Genomic DNA, 22,334 nt, shown 5'->3' with positions numbered 1-22,334 from the left:
TTGTGGAGTCATTTGTCTTTTTTATCAAAATTTGACACTAAGTGATTCAAATACGCAGAAATGGAAGAGCAAAGAAAGAAAGAAAGCATCCAGTCAAAGCGTTTATCTCTGTTCTGTGAACTGCCTTCATCTCATTCTCAACAAAGCCCCAAGGTTTGGCAGAGTGAGGCGATTATCCTGCCTAATACATTCAGTCTCAAAGGCACCTTGCCGTAGTGGAATTGTAAGATGAGAAAAAAAAAAAAAAAAGAAACAGGGATGATCGGTCTGACTGGCTCACCGGCCTCCTCACTGGGTGACACAGTAAAGTAGAAAGGTTTGGCTTCGGCGCCACTCAAGCAGACGAAGTTCTTCTGTTCTCCACTGAAGTAAGAGCAGGAATATGTTAGGCAGAGGATCTTGTTGTTATTTAAGCACACACACACACACACACACACACACATATACAGCCTGCAAATGCCTTGAGCGTACATGTGTGTCGCACACTTCCCACGCTCCCAGTGTCTCTGCGGAGGGTTGGTTAATTAAAAGACAGTGATTCTGAGCAAGAGAGGCTTTACAGAACCAGCTCTGGGCTTAGCTCCTGTATATCCTCCGGACACCTGCTATAAAGCACTTCCAACCACCCCGCTATTAACTACCACAACTGAAGCAATCTGTTCCGTAATATAGGGTGTCATATCATAAATGTCATTAAAAGAGGAAATGAATCCATTGACAATTTACATTTCAGATTTTTCGCAGTCTGTGTGTTGTGTGTTAGCGGCTGCCTCGAGTGCTCCATTAGTCATTTTGAGAGAGAAGAAAAAACCACAAAGCTAGAAATGGCAGGGGCGATTAACTCGGGCACCACGAGGAGCGTAGCATGCTCGTTAAGCTTAACTGAGAAGTCATCTTTCTTTTTTGCTGCAATTCATCTCATCCAGAACCACCGCGGTTCTTCGGCGTGTAGAGTCTCAAGGCTTTGATGTGATGTGAAGAGGGGATAAATGCTGAGCTCCGCCTGAAGGCAAAGATTCCTGTTGACATGAATTGAAATCATTTTGGAAAAATATGTACAGTATGTTTAAAGAGGGACTGTTTGGTGTGCTGCAGTAGAATGCTGACGTACATCCTAAAACTATGGACAATATGGATGGACCAGGGAAGTCCAAACTATTCCATAAAGGGCCATGTGGCTGCAGGTTTTCATTCCAAGTAGGAGCATGCCAGGCTTCACTCATTTAATCAACTGATCTCAGTCTTCTCACAGTTGATTGTGTGCTCTTGATTGGTTGGAACAAAAACCTGCAGGCACACAGCCCTTTATGGAGCAATTTGGACATGCCTGGGATAGACTGAACAACACCAAAGCCCTCCAATGGAAGAACTGCTGCAAAGCAATCACCAACCAACACACAACACCACTGTTTGGTTTCACATTATCAAGCTCACTCTGTGTTTGAATTTGAAAATTCAAACCGGGGGAGTGCTGGTATCAAAAAAGACTAATGTGCAGCAAAGCTCACAAACTGAAGCAAACAAAAGTCTGAGCTAGTTGAAAAAGTTTTGGGTCGAGCTGCAACAGTGACTCTAAAAAGGGTTTTAAGGTGCTGTGTCTAAAACCGCGTACCTCTGTACTTACACTTCATATTTTGAGTGCATAAGTGCGTTCACACTGAGAAGCATGGAAACATGCAGTGCACTATGAGTACTTGGATGGTGCACCCAAAGTGGTCAGAAAGTTGAGTGTATAACTATGGACACCTCTCAATCTTAATGGTCACCATCTTGGCTAGGTAAAGGAAGAGAATGGACCACTTTTCAAACTGGAAATGGCGACCGAGGATGTTGTAACTACGGTGAACATTGTTGCATTATACAGAAATGAGTCCTACATGTGTTTTGTGCACTAAGTAGCGCTATTATTAGGTTAATTTAGCCATCTGTAATGATTTGGTACAGGAAACCATAACATGAAGCTAATGCTAGCTTGCTAACTCGTCATTTCCCATATTTGATTTGAGACACACCAACCTGTTGAAATTGAAGTAAATAGTGTACACAGTATACTACACAGAAGTGCACTAATAGAAGTATATGATTTGAAAAACAGTGTAAGACCTAGGTTAGGTTAGGTTTGCAGAAAACTCTCAGCCAGAGGTATAGTTAAATAGATGGGTTTGCTGTTCTATTATAATGATCAAGAAGAAAACTGAAGGACTAAACATTGCGACTGTGACAGACCAATTTTCAGTAAATCACCAAACAGATTACACATATTTCTTTAAACTGATTAAACTTAAACTGACCATCCTTTTCTTATCTGCCTCTATTATTTTTCTTACCCGTAAACCAATAAGGCTCAATATATCCCAGTAGTAAAAATATATCTGGCTTCATCATGGAATCTCTCAGTCAACCATGTATTTTATTTGAAAAAAGGAATATGTGTGTTTGAATGAACGAATGTATGTATGAATGGAAGGATGGATGGAGTGATGAATGAAGGGATCGATGGATGGTGGGATGGATGGAAGGCCTGTACCATATGCATGACTGTTAGCAGTGTTTTGAGTGTTTTCTCCTCCAACGGTTAGCCACCTGCTCTGGCTGAGAGCAACATATGTGATTCTACCATCAGACCTCTGACGAAACGCTAGGAGTGAAGAACCTCCACTGAGAACAAATATGGACAGGGTGGATGGATGGATGGATGGATGGATGGGTGGATGATGGATGGATGGATGGGTAGATGGTAGAATATAAAAGTATGGATTAAAGATGGATAAATGTGGATCAGAGCCGACCTGACCTGCTTTATGTATTTGGACAAAACACACAGGACATTTTTTTTTTGCCTATTTCCATTTGAGAACATTCAGCTTATGGCAGATTATGAAAATCATCACATGGAAATGGTGCACAAAGCGCTACTAGCCATTTACAAGGCTTTGGACTAGTGTCATGTTATGTATTGACCATATAACCTTGCCAGCTGGCACTGTGTCCACTGATGCCCTGCTGAATCTCTGTAGATGCCAACACAACCCTGTAAAACCTTGCCAGGTCACTACAAGCTTTCTGACCATTCAGATTAGCTGTTCCCAGGTGCTTGTGATAGTCAAATGGTAAATGTCCATGGTCTATGGCCTTGGCTTTGTCCTCCCCAGTGCTGCGATGTGTACTTGGAACTGTGGGCCAAGCAGAGACGATCCATTCTGACACCCTGACTGAGAGCAGGACAGGTGGTTAGGAAGTGTGAGAGTGGTACTCAGCCAACTGGTCCTCAGCTCAGTGAAGCTCAGAGGGGTAAGTGAGGAGGGGGAGTCTGGTTAGTTGAATCTGCCAACTAGCCAACTGGCAGCAGATTTTAATTAAAGTATTGATTAAAGCCAGATAAAAAGTAATAGTCTTAATCTCCGTCTCAGAGCTGCACTTTGCAAGATATTTTCTATAAGACTACATGAGACTCACTGGGCTAATTTATCAAATTGAGCTGCAGTGCAGGCTGTCACATGATCCACAGTAATGAAGACATTGTTGGTTCACTCCACTAGTCAGAGCAGCGGTGTTAGTTATAGTCAGTGGCAGAAAGTGATTAAACAAAATAGCACAATGCTTTGAAAGTTGGACTCGCAGACAATAACTGAACTGTCTGCAAGAGATTTTTACAAAAGTGTGAACTGGGTGGTGGCATCATATGATAACAAATCACATCTTCAGCATCAAATTTGAATGTGAGTAACAGCAGTGACGTATATACAGAGCACACTACAGTTTAGAGCAGCCATCTTCAACTCATTCCACAAAGGGCCATGTGGCTGCAGGTTTTCATTCCAACCAAGCAGGAGCACACATGCACACCAATCAGCTGACTGAAGAGTGAGTTCAGCTGATTAAATGAATTGAGCCAGGTGTGCTCCTGCTTGGTTGGAATGAAAACCTGCAGCCACATGGCCCTTTGTGGAATGAGTTGAAGATGGCTGGTTTAGAGTGTTGCATACTGCTTTGTAGGGTCAGTTTCATATGTCTGTCTCACTGTTGACTGGTACTTCCTGTAGGCATACATGTGACCATGGCCAGCACCAACATTTAATTTGCGAGTGATTTTAGAATGAATCAAGGATCTAAGGATGGCAATGCTGGTTAGATGGTCCATGACTTTGGAGGTCTCTTGACATTTCATTTATTGCTATCATCATTAAATGTAAATTGTACTAAACCTTTGGTTCATGACCTGCAAATAATTTTCATTGTAATCAGCCTCACCTGCATTTTGTGTTTACTAATAACTACTAATTAGCAAATGTTAGCATGTTAACAAGCTAAACTAAGATGGTTAACAATGTCTACATTCTGCTTTAGACCATGTTCGCATACTGTCACTAACAATTTGCTCAACGCAGTGCTATGCTACAGTACTGCTCACAGAGGAACGAGCATGGCTTTAGATTTTTAGTCCTGTTTTTTTTTAGGCACAAAGACTTTAAAAAAACCCACAGACGCACAACTTGATATACCATTAACTTAATGAGTTACCATGGTTGAACTGTTAACAAACAGCTACCTAATATCATGTTTTGAGTCCGATAAACACTTTTTTGATTTCAGCTCTGCACCAGCTCGTCAGAATAATATATAGGTGATTAGTTATTGACATTCTTTAAATAGACACATTTACAGTATCTCACAAAAGTGAGTACACCCCTCACATTTCTGCAAATATTTTATTATATCTTTTCATGGGACAACACTATAGAAATGAAACTTTGATACAATTGAACAGTAAATCTATAAGCTATACAAGCTGTACACTTACATCAAAGTTTCATTTCTGTAGTGTTGTCCCATGAAAAGATATAATAAAATATTTGCAAAAAAGTGAGGGGTGTACTCACTTTTGTGAGATACTGTACATGAGAGTGACTCAGACTGAATGATACAGTAAAGCTGAGTGTTATTGCTGAGTTAGGCCAGCACCACAAGCCACCTTTACACTTATTGGGAATATAAAGTATACTTAAAAAACATGTATTACAAGCTGATAAAAAGGTATCCTTTTGCATAAATGTCTCACCTAGGTAGGTATTCAAGTTTAGTTGTTATACAAAGTCAAGCTGTATATTTTGAGAAGAAAGTAGATGTCATACCATCAAACCATGCGGGGAGCGAGTGAGGAGTGAGCCGGGTGAGGATGAGTAAATACTATTCTTTTTGTTGAATGTTAAATGAGAGACTCGCTTTTAATAAAGCCTTTGTGGTTACAGCAGGAGTGCTGGTAGCCAGTCAAAGCACTGATATACTCGATGTGGTATGAGACTCAGTGGGAGTAAGGATGGTGCAAAGCCAGTAGATTTCATCCAACAGAGTGAGGCCGTCCAACAGGATGGACATGTTACCATTTCCTGGAACTATTCAGGGGCATCCATCTGTCTGTGTGGAGGCGAGAACAAAAAACTATCTGGATGGATCGTCCAATGGATGGATGGATGGGCAGGTAGAAAAATAGATGGATGACAATAGAAGGACATAAACAAAGGTCTCATCTACATTGACAATAAAAATACAGGGAGACATTTCTTATCTTAATTTTGTATGATTTAGTCCTTAGTGAGGCACCTGTGGCTTTACATTAGTGTAACCAGGACTGTTGCTTTGACAGGATCTGAAACAAAATATCAGTCAGAAACCAGAAGTGTGTAGTGTAGCAGCAACCCAGAAATGTTTGTTATTCTCTGGGAATGCTGATATTCAATAGAGTTTGTGAACATGTGCCAATTTTTCTCAATGATACTCAAAAAAGCTGCCGGAGTGTGAGAAAAACAACAGAACTGATTGCAACCAATTATTACATCAAATGAGCTGTGAATGTGAAGAAGACCTGTAGTTTTCACATTTAACGTGTAAAGCTAAAGATTAAACCTTTTTTTCTCTTTATCAGAATTATTTTTTATTCTTCAAAGCCAATAAGCCAAAGTGTGGAAGCTTCCATTCCTCATCACAGCCGATTGACTCAACTTACACACATCGTGGATGGATGGGTAATATAAGTAGTGGTGTAGCCCCTTGGTTTTCAAAGGTTAGTGAAAGGGACACACACAAACACACTTAGAAAAAAGCAGAGCAGCAGGTTGGGCTATGCTGCTGTGCAGACTTGCAGAGAAATATTGAATTTTAAATAAACACTGAACAAAAATGAAGCGTGCTAATTGGTTCTATATATTTAATTTGTTTTTTAATTGATAGAGCTGTCATATTACCATAATTAGCTGCAGCCCTATTTAAAAGGGTTTTTACTGTTATACAGAAATGTGCTATTTTGTCTGTTTGGATATGTTTGAAAACATCATATAAAAAATGTAATTCATGCAAATTAGTTTTTTTGGGTGGTGAAACATCAAAAGATCTTGCGTCATCATTCACCCTTCCTCAAGGTACTCCACAGTGCTGTATCACTCATTTTGGGAATCAAGTCAGGTTTCATACTGAATATAACGTTGAGCATTAATATTCCTCCATTAAAATGTTACAAGGAGTGGAAGCGCCACAAGAGCTCACGTTCTTTTTTGCTCCTGACCTTGACTGAAGACACTACTTAGTAATCATCATCATCTTCTACTTGTAGTTTGATGAGATTTCTCCCGGGACGTCACCAAGGAGCTGCTTTGAAGCTGGCATTGAAGTTGGCCTGGTGCTGCAGAGGGACTTGGGATTTGACTTGAAATGTGAACAATGCAAGAGTGCCAGGAATGATCGCTGAAATATCCTATTCCGGTCTACGCTCATTTTTCATGCATTTTAAAGAGACATGGAGGAAATGTTTCTAATCAAACCTTCTTCATACTTTAAAGGAGAAAATGATGTTTAGTTGAAGTCATTTAATCCAGACATTTTGCAGCCTTAATAAATATTTCACCTTTCTTTGTGGCATACCGCATATGAGATTTAGTATATTCTTGGATTTTTGCTTTGTGTGTGTGTGTGTGTGTGTGTGTGTGTGTGTGTGCATGTGGTTGTTGGACTTTGGTTTTTGTATGAGTGGAGCAGCACAAAAAGTCACAAAATGTCAAGCTGAAATGCCATTTTTCACAGCTGTTTTGGGGGTTATTTCTGGGTGTTTTGAGGGCAATTTGGAAGGATCTTTGTGTCAAGCTGAGGTGTTTCTCTGTGTCATGCAGTTTGTACAATTTTAAAAAAGTTGAGGTGGAATTGCCCCATTTGTTCACCTCTGTACTTTCAAACATTGAAACGATTTAAAAACCTGAAAGCTTTTTGAATCATCAGTGTTTTCGTTTCTTTTTCACAGGGCTTTGCAACAGGAGTGTGATAGCTTAATATCCACCGAAGAGAGGAGAGGAGAGGAGAGGAGAGGAGAGGAGAGAAAAGAGTTTTATAAAGCTAATCCTCAGAGATCTCAGCTTATTCTCTCAATATAAGACAATATAAGTCATCTTAATACATGACAACATAAAGCAACAAACTATACCATACTAATTCCCAGCAAATAGGTAGAATAAAGGGAACAATGCAGAGGAGTTGACTCAACCTATTTGAGGTAAGAGTCAATCCAACTGTGCCATTCAGCTTGACAGCGGGGCTGCTTCTGCCACCGGGTCTCCACAGCAACCGTTCCACAGAAATCTGATAAACAGCAACCTATAGTCACATCAGTGCCCTGCATTTACACAGCTTATAATAAGAAGCAGCATTACACAGTATTTTTTCAGTGGTGGGATGAAAACGCATATGAGGGCTTAACACACCATGGCAACAGTTCAAAGATGAACGATAAATGGAGAAGTAAATTGTTTATTAATCTATGATAATAAAATTATGATCAGTGCGGAATTATAAAGATGAGTCGGTAGCATGAGCGAGCGACACAACAGAGACAGAACAAACACACACACACACACACACACAAAATCCCAAAAATATCTTGCTTTCATTCTAAAAATGTCAGAATGCTACATTGGAGAAATGGAGGGCAGATTTTTCACTGAGTGGGGGATTTGAAAACAAAACTAACAAGAGTCAGTGTCAGCTGTGGATCCTGTTTAGGCCTCAGCCAGTATTGCGTTTTGTCTGATGTGAGAGTCCAGCGGGCTCGGTAGCTTCGCCCTCCTGCTGAGCGACCTACATCAAAAAACCCGACCCTTCTTGAGTGGCACAGTACACAGCGAGCCGTCATCACAGCACGTACTGTATGAACTTACACTTTTCCCTGTGTGGATTTTTTTATTGCCCTTGAGATCCAGCAAGCTGATTGAAAATGCATGTATTAATGTCAAAAATGCTTTAATGGTAAGATTTCACCATTTTTTTTCCCACCCTGAGATGTTGACTTAAATCAGTTCCTTGATTGGTAGAGTTGCACCACTGCAGGGACGGGAGATTAACAACACAACAAAACATATCACGACACACTAAACCGCTTCAATTCAAGGCTTAGTGGATATGTAGGCTCAAAAGATCAAACTACTGTACAGCATAGAGTATCAAATTTAAATTCAATATGTCAAAACTGTGTCATGTATTGACTCTGTTTCAAACGTCACATGTTAACACACGTTTTGATGTAGTCCTGACCCTGAAAAATCCATTTGACCCTGTTCTTGCTGTGACAAACCCCAAACGTCAAAAGGGGCTTAACATGAAAAATACATCATACACTCAAATTTTTTTAAAAAGCTGTGAGGCATTTAATGACAGCGAATGTGTTTCTTTGGTATAATAAAGTCTCTTCACAAATGTGTACACTGCAGTGGTAACAGCCTGGATCTAGACTGCAGGGCCATGCAATGAATTTGGCAACCTATTAAAACAATTAGTCAAGAATGCTTGATTTATCTTGACTGAACCAGAAGTTATAATGCAAAAGAAAAAGTTTCTTGTGCTTACTGAAGTGGATAGTGTTATGCATGAGCTCAGGATCTTTGCTGCATGTTCTGATCTTCTCTCATACGGCACAATGTACTTCAGCACCAACATATCAAAAAAACAAAATTCAAATGTATCCATTGTTAGATTTCCATTATTTGTTAATCTAGCTGGTATGGGATGGTAGGATGGTTTTACCTATTTAAGGTCAAGCACAACTGTTAATGATATTACACTTTATTCTAGAAATGTCAGGAAGTTGGCAGCAAAGTAATAATAACATCACCTTGATGGTTGCTTTCCTTACAGCAGGCAAAAATAATGCAGTGGAGTCTGTTGGGATATCTATTATTGCTTAGTTGGTATCCATCTGGCTGGCAGACAGCCCCTGTGCTGCTTTGCTTCTTATCAGGCATCTGGCATTAGCTGGCAATAGTCTCTTGCTTGGCTTCCAGGGATGTGTCTTTCTATTGCTTATTAGCAGGGGTTAAATTGGGATTTGTTATGGGGGGGCTGTGTAGTTTAAGGTTTGCAATGGGTGTACGTGTGTGTGTGTGTGTGTGTGTGTGTGTGTGTGTGTGTGTGTGTGTGTGTGTGCACATAGACTATAAAATCTGATGGATATGATTTGACATACTGTAAATAAAATATAACAAGGTGAGACAACGCTCTACTCTAAACACTTAAATGCCAATCAAAGTTATTTTAGATACTTTAGTAATACCAGAGTCAAGTTCTGACAAATATATATCAAACACTTTCAGCTGTGCAGTTAAATAATTTGGCATTTAAAGACTTTGTATCAAAGCCAAAATACATGTAACATTACATAAGAGAAAAACACCATATAATCAATAATAACAATACTGATTACACTGTTCTGAAACATCACGGGTATTCAAATAAAGCAGCTAAAGAAAACTACTTGAAATAAACCCAGCTTAAATTAACCTAGACTCTCACTTAAGGCTCAAGTTGTTCCACTAGCAAAATTCAGGTATGTCTGGTGAACATGAACTCTAACCAGGCTTGAATAATCTTGCGTTTCTTACATGTATGTAGTTTAAGCAACCCAGAACAGTTGAATGTTGAAAAGAAGACACTGTGTTACAAAAAGAAGGGAAACTAGAGCAATGTTCTTCTCAGCGGCTAAACAAACCCTTCTGGTGAAACTATACGAAGAATATAAAGGAGTCATTACCAAAAAGGCCAACACTACCACAATTGAAATAAGCGTGGGAAATGGTTCGGCAAATTACTGCTGGCAGATTAAATGTGTAAATTATAGAAGCCTAGCGTGGGCAGTGGTGGCCTAAAGGTTAAAGAATCATTTGCCATTAATTATTGTTTTATCTTGATTTGTTTAAAAAAAAAAGCCCTCTGCATTGTGAAGGACCTTCTGCCTTCTGGCAAGAGATACCGCTCTGTTAAAGCAAAGACAACCAGAATGTGCAATCATTTCTTCCCACAGGCAATACGAATTATATATATGAATTAATCACTGCTGCTTTTATGTCCGTCTTAGCTTAGGTTTTTTTTAATTAAGTGTGTATGTTTCATTTTTATTTAACTTTAGCACAACGATCCCAAATAACGCAATTTCGTTCCTCTACATGTATTGTTTGTATATATGGGTGGAATGACAATAAACTTGAACTTGAAGATTGTTAGTATGATACTACATTTCAGTTCAGCTCTGTGACGGAGCTCAGTCTGCTAGCAGGAAGCTAACGGCTAACAGCACTGACAGGTGGAGCGCCTCGTATTAATCTCCACTCCAATCTGCTGGAAAAATCTTCAGCAGTTTTAATGTCCTACTAGGAAGCTCACCTACTGCTCATCCTGTTAAACTGACAGCTGGGCAGCAAGTCAACTCCACCGTTTAGCATTTAGCTCACTTGCTAACTGGTAGCACTAACCTCTGTCATGCTGTAAGCTAACGTTAATGTCAGCTCTGGTGTGCTGTGTTGGTGCCTTTTTTTTTTACCCTTCTATACAATATCAACCTTTGCTTTTCAGCTGTGAAATAAATGTGTTTGTTTTGATTTGATCACTAGTAATGAAAGATGGCAGGACAATTTCTCCTGTGCGTACTCCATCTGACTCTCATTTTCTTTCTCCGTGTGTATCATTCATCATCATATTTTTGATTTAACTGACTGAGATGTACCTGATGTACCTGCACACATGATAGACGGATCTGAAACTATCTTCCTTTTTTTACACGCGCAAATACTTTGTAACCAAAACACATTCAGCAGAGCTAAACCTGTTCATCATTCAGGACAATAAATTGGCTGATATTAGATTATTTCAAATATTGTATATTGGAATCAGTGTATAAGTCTGCCACTGAGTGAGCACAAACTGCAGTATAGTAAGGCTGACTGCAGTGTATGTATTTATATTTTTGTGCAGGAAAAATGTGGGAGGGTTTATAATTTATTACTCTTGTCATTTTCATTCTATTTGGATTGTTTTTTTTATTTCTCTGTTCTTTTAGGTGTCACTTTCAGCTCTTTATTTTAGTAGCACAGTGAACATGTTAGCATATAATAATAATTATTATTATTATAGAGCATCTTTCATACAAGGGATGTAGCTCAAAGTGTTCTACAGAAAAAAATAAAAAATACAATACAATAAAACAACAGCAACTAAACAAATAACGAATAAAATTAGACAATTTGTAAAAATTAGACACAAAGCCAGATAAAATATGTTTTCAGGTGTCGTTTAAAAATGTCCACAGAGCCTGTCTTATAGATTTAGGTAGAGTGTTCCATAATTTTGGAGCATAATTAAAGAAAGATGCACTTCTTATTTTCTTGTGTGCATAATTGTGTGTATTTAAAAAGCCAGCAGTAGATGATCTGAGAGCTCATGAAGGATTGTAAAATGACAGAGAGTCAGAGGGATGTACGCCTCTCCCAAACCATTTAAAGCTCTAAAAACCAAAGAAGCTTAAAATCTATTCTAAAAGATACTGGGAGCCAATGAAGTGTAGCTAAAACTGGAATAATATACTTAGTCTTACTTGTTTTTAGTTAAAAGTCTACACACAATTTGTAGTTGTAGTTTTTCAAATGGCTGCTTTTGTAGTCCAGTAAAAACAGCATTGCAGTAGTGTGTATTCTATATTCCATTACATTTATCTGAAGCCACCCATAACTTCTAGTGAGCCGTTATGTGTTCTGTGATCAGTAGTCTCAGTGCTGGAAGAAAGCAGAGTGAGTATCATGGGACGGCATGCTGTACCCTTCAAGTTTCGCATTAGTTTTAATCAAACTTCTTGTGCTTACACGTCATTGGATAATGAGAAATGATGCGCACCAGTACACAGACACAAAACGAGTAGAAGAGAACAACCTGAATGTCTTGGAGCAGTGCACCTTTGGGAGTCTGACGGAGGTTCAGGAACAGGGGAAAGCATATTAAAACACAGACAAGCACAAAACAGTAAAAAAAAAAGTATTAGTAAGGCTAGAAGTACGCAGTCATGCAATAATTAACACACACACACACACACACACACACACACACACACACACACACACACACACAGGCAGGCGATGGCAGCATGGCGCCTCATCTGTGCTGCTCTTTCGCAGGGTCCCGTGTGGCTGGCTAACACAGTCATGTGACTCGCTGTGGGGCGCTGGGTAGGTCAGCCAGTCTAGCAACACAAACAGAACTGGGGAAACATCCTGAGCTGCTGTGACATGCACACACACACACACACACACACACACACACACACACACACACACACACACACACACACACACAAACCAGCAGGCATTTATTCCAAGGCAGCAGAAGAGTCACACACGCATATTAGTGGCAAAAACAGTACACACACACACACACTCTATCTCTGCTTTCTGTCTTCATACACACAGCACATATAAAAAGACTATCTCTACTCATTCCTCTGTCTTTGAGTCTCTCTCTCACACACACACACACACACACACACACACACACACACACACACACACACACATCATAGTGGTATAATGGCAGCACAGCAGCAACATTCACCTGGAAAGAAACCTAAAAGTAACCACCTGGTATCTGAGCCAGACATAAAGACCAAAAAAAACCAAACACTGGCTTTAAATCTTGAAGTTGGTTATACTTTTTCAAAATAACACAAAGGTCTGGATGAATATATTTGATAGCAACATTTCCAGTGTGCAGCAGGGTTGTAGCTGTTTACCGACCCAGACTTTGCTGCGACACATTCTGCATACATTTCTAAACAGCTCTCAACAGTCTCCCAGCTGGCTGCGGCTAATGCTGTTGCCGTGTTCAACAACCTCCCATCTGGCTGCAAGAGAAAGCACTGTCTGATGATCACCACAAACACACTGCTCCATGTTAAAGTTACTATATATAAGATTGTGATGTGTGCAGCCACATACTACTAGAATTTAAATAAAGTCGCCTCCATCCCGATAGACTAGTGAGATAACAAGGTTGAGGAAATTCTGGGTTTATTCAAGCGTATTTTTAACTTCCAGAGGTGTTTTTTTTTTTGTGCTAGTGTAATATTTTATTATTCATTATTCTCCCATCCTTATCTTGAAAAAAGTCCACAAACCAAAATATCAACGGACACAGCTAGAAGCGACCGTAATCCCTTTTTCTTATTCATTGTTTTTTTTAAAGAGACATGCAGATCCGCACAGTGACAACCACACAGCTGCAGTGGCCGACAAATCGCTGCCTGGCGGTTGGCTCCTCTGTAATCCTGGACGCCGTGGGGGCCTTTCCTGTCGCTGCCTTGAGCGTACCCCCGCCCCCTCACCCCCCAGCAGGGCCGGCTGGATGGTGTTGAAAGCATTTAGTGGAGAAACAAAAACATTTCCCACGTGTTATTTAAATGGCGGCGTGGAGATTATGGTGGAGTCATCTTGGACGCGAGCCTGCAGGCGAAACGCGGGAGGTCCGAGGAGTCTTTTAGAAGAGGTGTAAGTTCATCTGAGTTTTTCAAAAGTCGTAATGGTTTGCGAGGTTACCACCGTTAGTCCATCACTGAGGTACTGTGTCTGTAGGTGTCTGTTTCATGAATGATGTTTATCGTGTTGTTCCATGAGCTAAATCACTTCAACTTGATGAATACCAGCAGTTCATGAGCAGATGCATGTTTCTGAAATTTGATCATAAACACAATTGACTTAAGCAAATTGCTATATAAGGCTGCCTGCTCTGCTCCATTTGTGGGCAAGTGTCATTCACAAAAATCTCAACCAGTAAATGGTAAGTATATTAGGAAACTCTAATTAAGTTTGGAAATATAGATGACAATGCAGTGTCCTCAGAGAAGATCCATACTGTGTCAGAAAGAAAGAAAGAATAGGTATAACACTGAATTGGATGGGAAAGAAGCATCTTGTGAAAGCATAGCAGTCCATGAATAAAATGGAGGTGCATAAAGACTCTGAGCCAGCTATCAGAGTGGGAGAATTTTCCAAATAACTACTTAACTATGTAAGTTAGCATGCTAAAACATCTGGATACAAAGAAAGTTTTCCCTTTGAAGAGAAAAGTCAGACCATAGTCATAAGTCTTTTTCGAACTCTGAGAAAATCCTAACAAATTTGAAATGTGAAACATAAGAAATAATCTGTTTCTTGCATGAAGCCTGATGTTCTTACTGCATGTTTGTGTTATTCTAAATAAAACAGCTAGACTTAAAAAGGCACCATCTGCTAATGGTGAGAAGTCATTTTGCTTGTTTTTCATGCGGATCGACTCCTGCTTGTGTCAAGTTACAGACACTGAGGATAAGCACAGCTGCCTCACCCACAACAACACAAACTCCCAGAGACACAAAGAGCAGGAGGTTGGCTCTGCTCCGTCACAGCTTTCTTTAAAAAAATGTTTATTACATTATATTTTTCTATGCTTGGCAAATCCATTTTTGAATTGAACCGCTGTTCGTCATTCACAATACTGCACATTGTCCTTTCTTCGTCATGAAAATGTTACTCATGTTGCTGTAGGAAGCAGGAGAGGCAAAGGTCAATTGATTCTCTCTGTTATCTAATGTGTTCTAATCCGCTGCCTGAACCCGTCTCTCTGCACGACACTGTTCAACGCTGCACCGCGGGTCAAATGTTTGATGCGGGGAGCAGAAAGCTAAAAAGGTATAAGAACTTATTCATCTGAGTCGATTTTTCTACACAGCAGCAGTTTTTTGCTTTTTCTTTTTTTTGTTTGTTTTGTTGGTACTGCAGGTCAATAAAAAAAGCTGAGAAGCCTGATTAGGATTCAGGTTGAATAATTTCACCTTTTGCGATTTTCTCCAAAGAAATAAAAGGATGCCGGCCTCAATTATGCTACATTAACTTTTATTTATCGTCTGTAATGGTTGTTAACGCCTCGGAAACAATGTTAAACACAATGCAATCCATCTTCAATGCCAGCCTCTGAGGTTCACCCAGATTCTTTCTAAGAATAAATCAAATCAAATCTCTGCAGCGTCATCCTGCATTGACAATGTCTGCATTTTAATACTGCACTTTAAACAATTAAGGATTATAGTTTTGCTAAGCTGAGAGTACCTTTTAGTCTTTTTTTAGCAAGATGCATTTAGTAAAATTGACTGGCACACACACACACACACACTGTACACTGGTGCGTGTGTGTGTGTGCATGCAACAAACTGAACTCCAGAGCCTTTAGCTCATGTAGAGCGACACACAGGGGTACAGAAACTATTACATCATCTGCCTAAATCCATTTACACTAGGACAAACACGCACATACACACACACACACACACAGAGCTACACATACACTGACAGAGACAATAATACGTCCAGACACAAACACACACATACACACTCACACACATACACAAGTAGACAAAGTGACATGCACACACAGTCGGGGACAAACATGGAAAATACCACTCAGTCCCAGCAGGAGCACAGACAGGCTTACAGGAGAAAAGTCACACAGGAAACAGGAAACACACCCAAATTTAAAAAAAAACAACTAACACACACACACATATACAGTATGCCAGGTCAGATCTCATCTCTCGCTTCATTTCCCACAGCCAACCTGCCGTTGCCGAGGCCTTGCCGGTGTGACAGCGACTCTACGATGACGGATTGCTCTGGAAGTGTTCAAATGAATGTTTGTTTGTACGTGTGTGTGTTTGTTTGTGTGTATGTGCATGAATGAGAGAGGTGCTGCTTTCTTTCTTTCTTTCTTTCTTTCCCTGAGGGGATTTAAAGAGTTCGTCCTTTCCATCCATCACCTCGTCTCAGCACCATTAACAACGCTGAAGGTTTCTCAGGTTTTCAAAGAGACCCGGCCGTCACGAGTCGGCGTGACGGAGCACAGAATAGATCAAGACAGACTAGACGTGTGTTGAAGCGTTGATGAATCTACACTCTGTACAGGATTTAAGAATCTATTTTAAAACAAACAGGAAGCCTACAAAAAAACAACAAAAAAAAATACCAGGAAAGATATGAGACACACCGAGCCAACAATCCCGCAGTAGAACTGTGCGCTATGTGGACTCACTTGGGTGCTGTGTACCAATAAATCTGTCGGGCAATCTGGCATCGCTGACGAGATTTATCACAAGCCCAGCGGGAAAAGATTTAGATTTATTAAAAAAAATGAATTTAAGCACATGTAACTGAACAACTGAAGTGTAAAGAGGGTATATTTAAAGCAGAAGGCAGAAGCTGCGTGGAAAAAGAATGCTGAGAAATTTCACTTTTTAATGAAGGGGCTATGAGAGCAGCAGCACAGTTTTAACATAAAAGAGAAGAGGATGGAGAAAAATGGAGCAGCTCTCCAAGCAGAACAGAGAAGCTGGTACCGCCGACTATGGAGGGAAACAGGAGCCCTGGTGCATCATGGGTCAGTGCCGATCGCATCTGTGCATCTCTCCGAAACTGTATTTTCCAGCACCGGGCCGAATCCCTGAGGGCCCCCCTTGACTGACTGTGGGTCTGTCTAAACTGAAGCAGCGTGTGGTTGAAAATAAGCAGAGGAGCAGAAAGAAAAAGTTTGTGTAAACCTCGGGGGGGATTCATAACTCATGTTTTCGATACCATAAAAATGCACAACATGTCCAAAAAGTTGAAGTAAAACAATATGAAAGGATAGAGGAGTTTCGGCGGTGACCTCTCCGAAGCCTTTGGTCAACTGGTAGATCCCAAAAATCAAAAACTGGAACATCTCCAGCTGAGAGTGAAGCTATGAATATAACCAGGCTTTATATTTGACTGTCAGAACATTGTTTGCTGCTGCACATTAATATGTGATACAGATGCAGTGTTATCTCAGAGGAGGGGGAGAAGATTTTTTTGTAGGTTTGTCATACTTTTTTCTTCCCCAAGGAAAAGAAGAAGTTGTTTTGAGGGATGTGGATCAAAGTAGCTGATGTTAGGTTTATTTTTGTAGTGAGTTCTGAGGTGCTGCATCACTCCTACAGGAAGGTTTGAAGGCATAAAAGCTGCTATAATCTCTAATTATATATTAACAATAGATCAAATGGCTATGTGTATGTAGGTCAATTGCAGTGACAAACATACAGCCCACTACAGAACATTTCAGCATCTTTCAGCTCATTGTTTTGTTATACATCCAACAAATGGTAAATGGACTGTATTTACATAGTGCTTTTCTAGTCTTTTGACCACTCAAAGCGCTTTTACACCACATGACTCATTCACCCATTCACATACTGATGATAGGAGCTATCACGCAACCTGCTCATCAGAAGGATACTAACATTCACACACCGTTGGCGCAGCAATCGGGAGAAATTCGGGGTCAAGTGTCTTGCCCAAGGATACATCAACAAATGGAGCGGAGGCAATGGGAATCGAACCCCCAACCTTCCAATTGGTAGACGACCCACTCTATCTCCTGAGCCACAGTTGCCTGATTTGAGTGAAGATGCTGTAAAAACCTGCTGCACTCTACTTGCCAAGCACGAGACGACGGACAAGGTTATCGACTAGCTGGTGAACATTAGTAAGATTTTAAAAACAATTCTAAAATGAACCAGTGGTAACCAGTGGTAACCAGTGAAGCAAGGCCAAATATGATTCGATTTCCTTGAGTAGTTAAAATCCTCGCTGCGGCATTCTGCACCTACTGCAGATAACAAAAAGAGCTTTGGCTCAAGTGAGAATACAGAGTTACAGTAGTCCAACCGTGTTGAAATACAAGCATGAATAACTTTCTCCAGGTCAGCTGGGTATTTTTCTGATGTTTCTTAAGTAAACAAAGCAGTACTGTACAGTTTTCTTGACTTGGGCATCAAAGTTAAGGTTTGAGTCAAAAAGTACACCGAAGTTTTGAGAAAAAGGTTGAACCTTTATTGGCAGTCTGCCCAGTGCATTAAAGAGCAGCTGAGTAACATTTGGTGAGCCAAATAAAACAATCTCAGATTTGCTCTTATGAAATTGGAGAAAACTGTTGAACATTTAATCTCATTGAGGCAGGATATGAGTGCATTTAGAGCACTGGTATCAGTCGGGGTTAGTGAACGTATAGCTGGATGTCGTCTGCATAAAAGTGAAAGTGGATGATGCCTCCAAATGGAAGCATCAAAATAATAATAATAAAATCAATTTCTTGAAGTGACTGAGCAGGATGCTGTGGTCAACCGCAGCACTAAGGTCCACAAATTTAAGATAAAATAACATAAATATAACATAATAAAAGAGAGCAGTCACCAGCATCAGCTGCAACTAGGACACTGTTAGTGACTCTCAAAAGGGCAGTTTATATGCTGTTCTGTGCAACTTCAGCTTATGAAATTTATAAGGTGATAACAGTTCAGCGTTGTGTTTACAGCTTGTCGCCGCTGCCCCCTTACAACCATGACATGAGTTAATGCAGGATTAACAGGCCATCGCTGAAAAGATTTTCCCGAGTTGGAAATGATTCCTGCCTATCTGACAGCCCACAGTGTTGTTATGTTTGCCCAGATTAAAGTCTGGTGCTGGGTATGGTCACTGGTGGGAAATCTTCTCCACCCACACAAAGTGACAAGTCCAATCTGTCTCCTGAGCAGCAGGAAGAGGTGTTCTATCCAGACAAAACTGGACTCCTTTAATGCCCCCTTTGGTATAAATTGTTCAAGCAAATACAGTTTTTAAGAAATTAGACTACATTCTAATTTCCTTGTTATGTAAATGTGGAAAAAGCATCATAGAGCAGCTTTTGTTGGAAGATGTGAACATATTGGGTGATGCCGACTGACATCATCCGACTGACATCATCCGACGGTTTCTGACTATTCGGTCCAAGTTTGTCAAGGTTACTCCTCTTAAATTTGATTTGGTGCAAAGTTACTGAACAAAGCTTCAAACCCAACAGTTCTGTTTGCTAAGTAGGCTCTCAAGTCTACAGAGCACATCTACCAAACTGCAACAGGCGGTTTTGGGTTACACTGAGTCCTGGAAAACAGTGATGATTCCCAATATCTCATCACGGGTCATTGGACACCCCAAAAATACCTCTTAGTGGCTTTTAGTGGTACTCTACACCCATCTAACAGCACCCACTGCAGTTTGTCTTATTTTTAGATGTCAGTTTTGGACTCTGGTAAAGGTGTAATATAGAGCCCCGGTCAGATGTTAGATTAAGTAGCATCTGTTTTTGGAGCAGAGGTCTGTCACTGGGGGGAAATTCAATCTAGTTTTATTGTATCCTGACAGCAATATCAAAGCCATGCAGTAATAAAATAGTTTGAGAGTCTCAGTTTCACCTCACCAATGGAAGCTGCTTTGATTTCGTCTAATAAATACAAACAGAGACCTAAGGCAGCAGATTTACCTGTAAAATGGAATATTACTCAACACGAAGGTGGTTTCAAACAGGCACTGAATTATGAAACACATTGAAAATACATTGATTTTTATGAGAGTTTTGCAAAGCTGCTGTATAAATAGAAAGAATCGCTGAATTGTAAAGGTCAGCTGTTCATAACATTTATTACTGAGAGAATTCAGAGCAACAAAAAGAAAATGTAGATTTCTAAATAAAACTGACAGTGCTAGAAGATGAATTGAGATATTTTACTGACTTTACTTACCTACTTAACAGCAACATATAGTCATGCTTGCGTAAATATTTTTTTTGGCCACATGGGGGCAGAGCAACAAGCTGTAAACACAACAATGTCATATCATCACCTTATAAGATTGTGTGTATTAGCAAACTGTTGCCTGTTTATACATCCAGCAGACACAGAGCAATGCAAGCAAAGTCAATGAGAGCAGTGGATTAACAGGCTTTAAAATAAAAACAATGAGCTTAAAGACACTAAAACACTTCGTAGTGCTGAGAGGGAGCTGTACAGTCAGCTGATCATTCTCTGTGGGTATGAACAGTACAACCTTTCAGATCATTTAATAAAAAATAATGAGTAGTTAATACTAAATGTAGAAGTAGTGACTCTACAGCACAATGACCCCTTTTTGGAGTGTCATATTATTACATTAATAATAACTGTGTGGGCACTAGTGTATTGTTGTAGCTGGTGGAGGTGGACTAAATGTTAAATATACATAGTGGTGTAGTTTAATCTGGAAATATGCATCATACTGTAAAATAAAATATACTTCAGTACATGACTATTTAGTTAGTTTCCACCTCAAAGCAATGAATCAGTATCAAATAAGTATTTAATAAGCAGTATATATATTAAAATGAGGTAATATTATATAATATAGTATTCATTATTATATTAAAGAGTTGGTAGAGTTTAAAAAAGGGACTAGAAAAGTTCCTTACTTCATCCCGCACTCTTTTCGAACATTGAATGGTTATTATTTTGCTGTCATTTCTATTTCATGTTTCTCTGTTTATATATTTTACCAGCTCAATAATCAATGGCAAGAGTCTGTTTCAAAATCTATTCATATTTTTTGTCCAAACTGTAATTAAAGTGTGAATCCAAATGATGTTTAAAAGAAACATTAACATTTTAAGTAACAATACTGGCAATGTTAGTAAGTTATATCATATGAGCCACAAAGTGACAGTTTCCTACATAAAGCATGAAGTGTATGTTTCAGTTTAACATTCAGTCACATGAGGTTGTGTCTTCACACACATATCATGTGTTTGTCAGCTGGAAGCTGCTGCTGCTTGTCTAAAAACGTGAAAGCTGTCAAATTATGGAAGACAAGCATTTCCTCTGAGGACTGACAGAAAGGAGGACGGGCGTCTTTGTAGTTTGACAGACGAGTCACACAGAAAAAACACATGTACACACACACACACACACACACACACATTGTACTGTACACACAAACACACAGGAAAGGGAAGTTCAGAGCTTTAATTCTTTCATGAGTTACTATTAACTCAAGTGTGCCCTCAATAAAAAAACACACCACACACTTGTGTCGTCACACAAGTGCACACTCAAACACACTCAGACGCTCACTCAGTCAGACACACACACACACACACACACACTCATATGTAAGCATAATTATAGTGAATTGTTATGGCGCTTGCTTTATGATTTTCAAACCCTGTGTGGTGTGTGTGAGTGTATACACAGCATGTTCGCCTGTGTGTGTGAAGCTCTATTGATTTCCCAGTAAACCACATCCCAAAACTGCTGCAGGATGTACCATGTGACTCAGTGCAAACCAATGAGCGAGCTGAGCGAACATGATTGGCCCCTGAGCGCTCGATGTGTGTTTGCCCTTACTGCGTCCCCTGCGGTGGCACGCTGCCCTGTGTGTGTGTGTGTGTGTGTGTGTAGGTGTGTGTGTGTGTGTTTTATAAGAAGGTGCCATTACATTACTGACAGTAGAAATCAAAGGCATTAATCTGATTAAGCGTCGTCATTACCCTCAATCTGACTTGCATTAGCCGCCGCCTCCATTGCCAGTGATGATGAGGATGTTGATGAAAACACAGTCTCTGCAGTTTTTTAAAACTACTGTAAAGAGAATAAAGTCTACACTAATTAGCCTCTGCTCGTTATGTAACCAAGTGAAACATAAAATCACACGCACACACACACTTAGCAGATCTTTCCCAACAGTTTGTGCCAGTTAAGAAGACATCACAGAGTTTAAAGTTTAAAAAAAAAGAAAGAAAGAAAGAAAGAAGAAGCGATTTCACTGCAGAGCTCAGCGACAGCACTTTACTTCAATCCTCCAGTATGAAAAAATACAAACTAAAGACAGTGTGCTCTCAGCTGTTTGCACCTTTCATCTTAAAGATCAGGGCGATTAAAGTCAGGAACTGGCCTTGTAAAGCCTCTGCAGCAGTAAACCACCACTGATCCTCACAGTGAATTCCATACGGCCATCTTGTTTTTCTTTTTCTTTTTTTTTTTAACCTGGCACAAACACACAATCTAATCTGGGGTTGTTGAGTGCAACTTCACAACACCTGAAGTAGGTCTTGAACAGCATGTCTGATTATGCACAATTGTGAATATTTTATGTTGGTTT

At 39.9% G+C, this 22,334-nt stretch overlaps 1 protein-coding gene across 1 annotated transcript in view; it reads right to left on the bottom strand.

Moving 5' to 3' along the window:
- kiaa1549la (KIAA1549-like a) overlaps positions 1 to 22,334 on the bottom strand; it is a 99,564-nt gene that overhangs the window by 60,821 nt on the left and 16,409 nt on the right. The window lies entirely within an intron of this gene.

This window comes from Scomber japonicus, chromosome 5 (genome assembly GCF_027409825.1).
Source record: "Scomber japonicus isolate fScoJap1 chromosome 5, fScoJap1.pri, whole genome shotgun sequence".
Lineage (NCBI taxonomy): Eukaryota > Metazoa > Chordata > Actinopteri > Scombriformes > Scombridae > Scomber > Scomber japonicus.
Note: the sequence above shows the minus strand (reverse complement) of the source record. Positions and strands in the feature narration are given on the sequence as shown.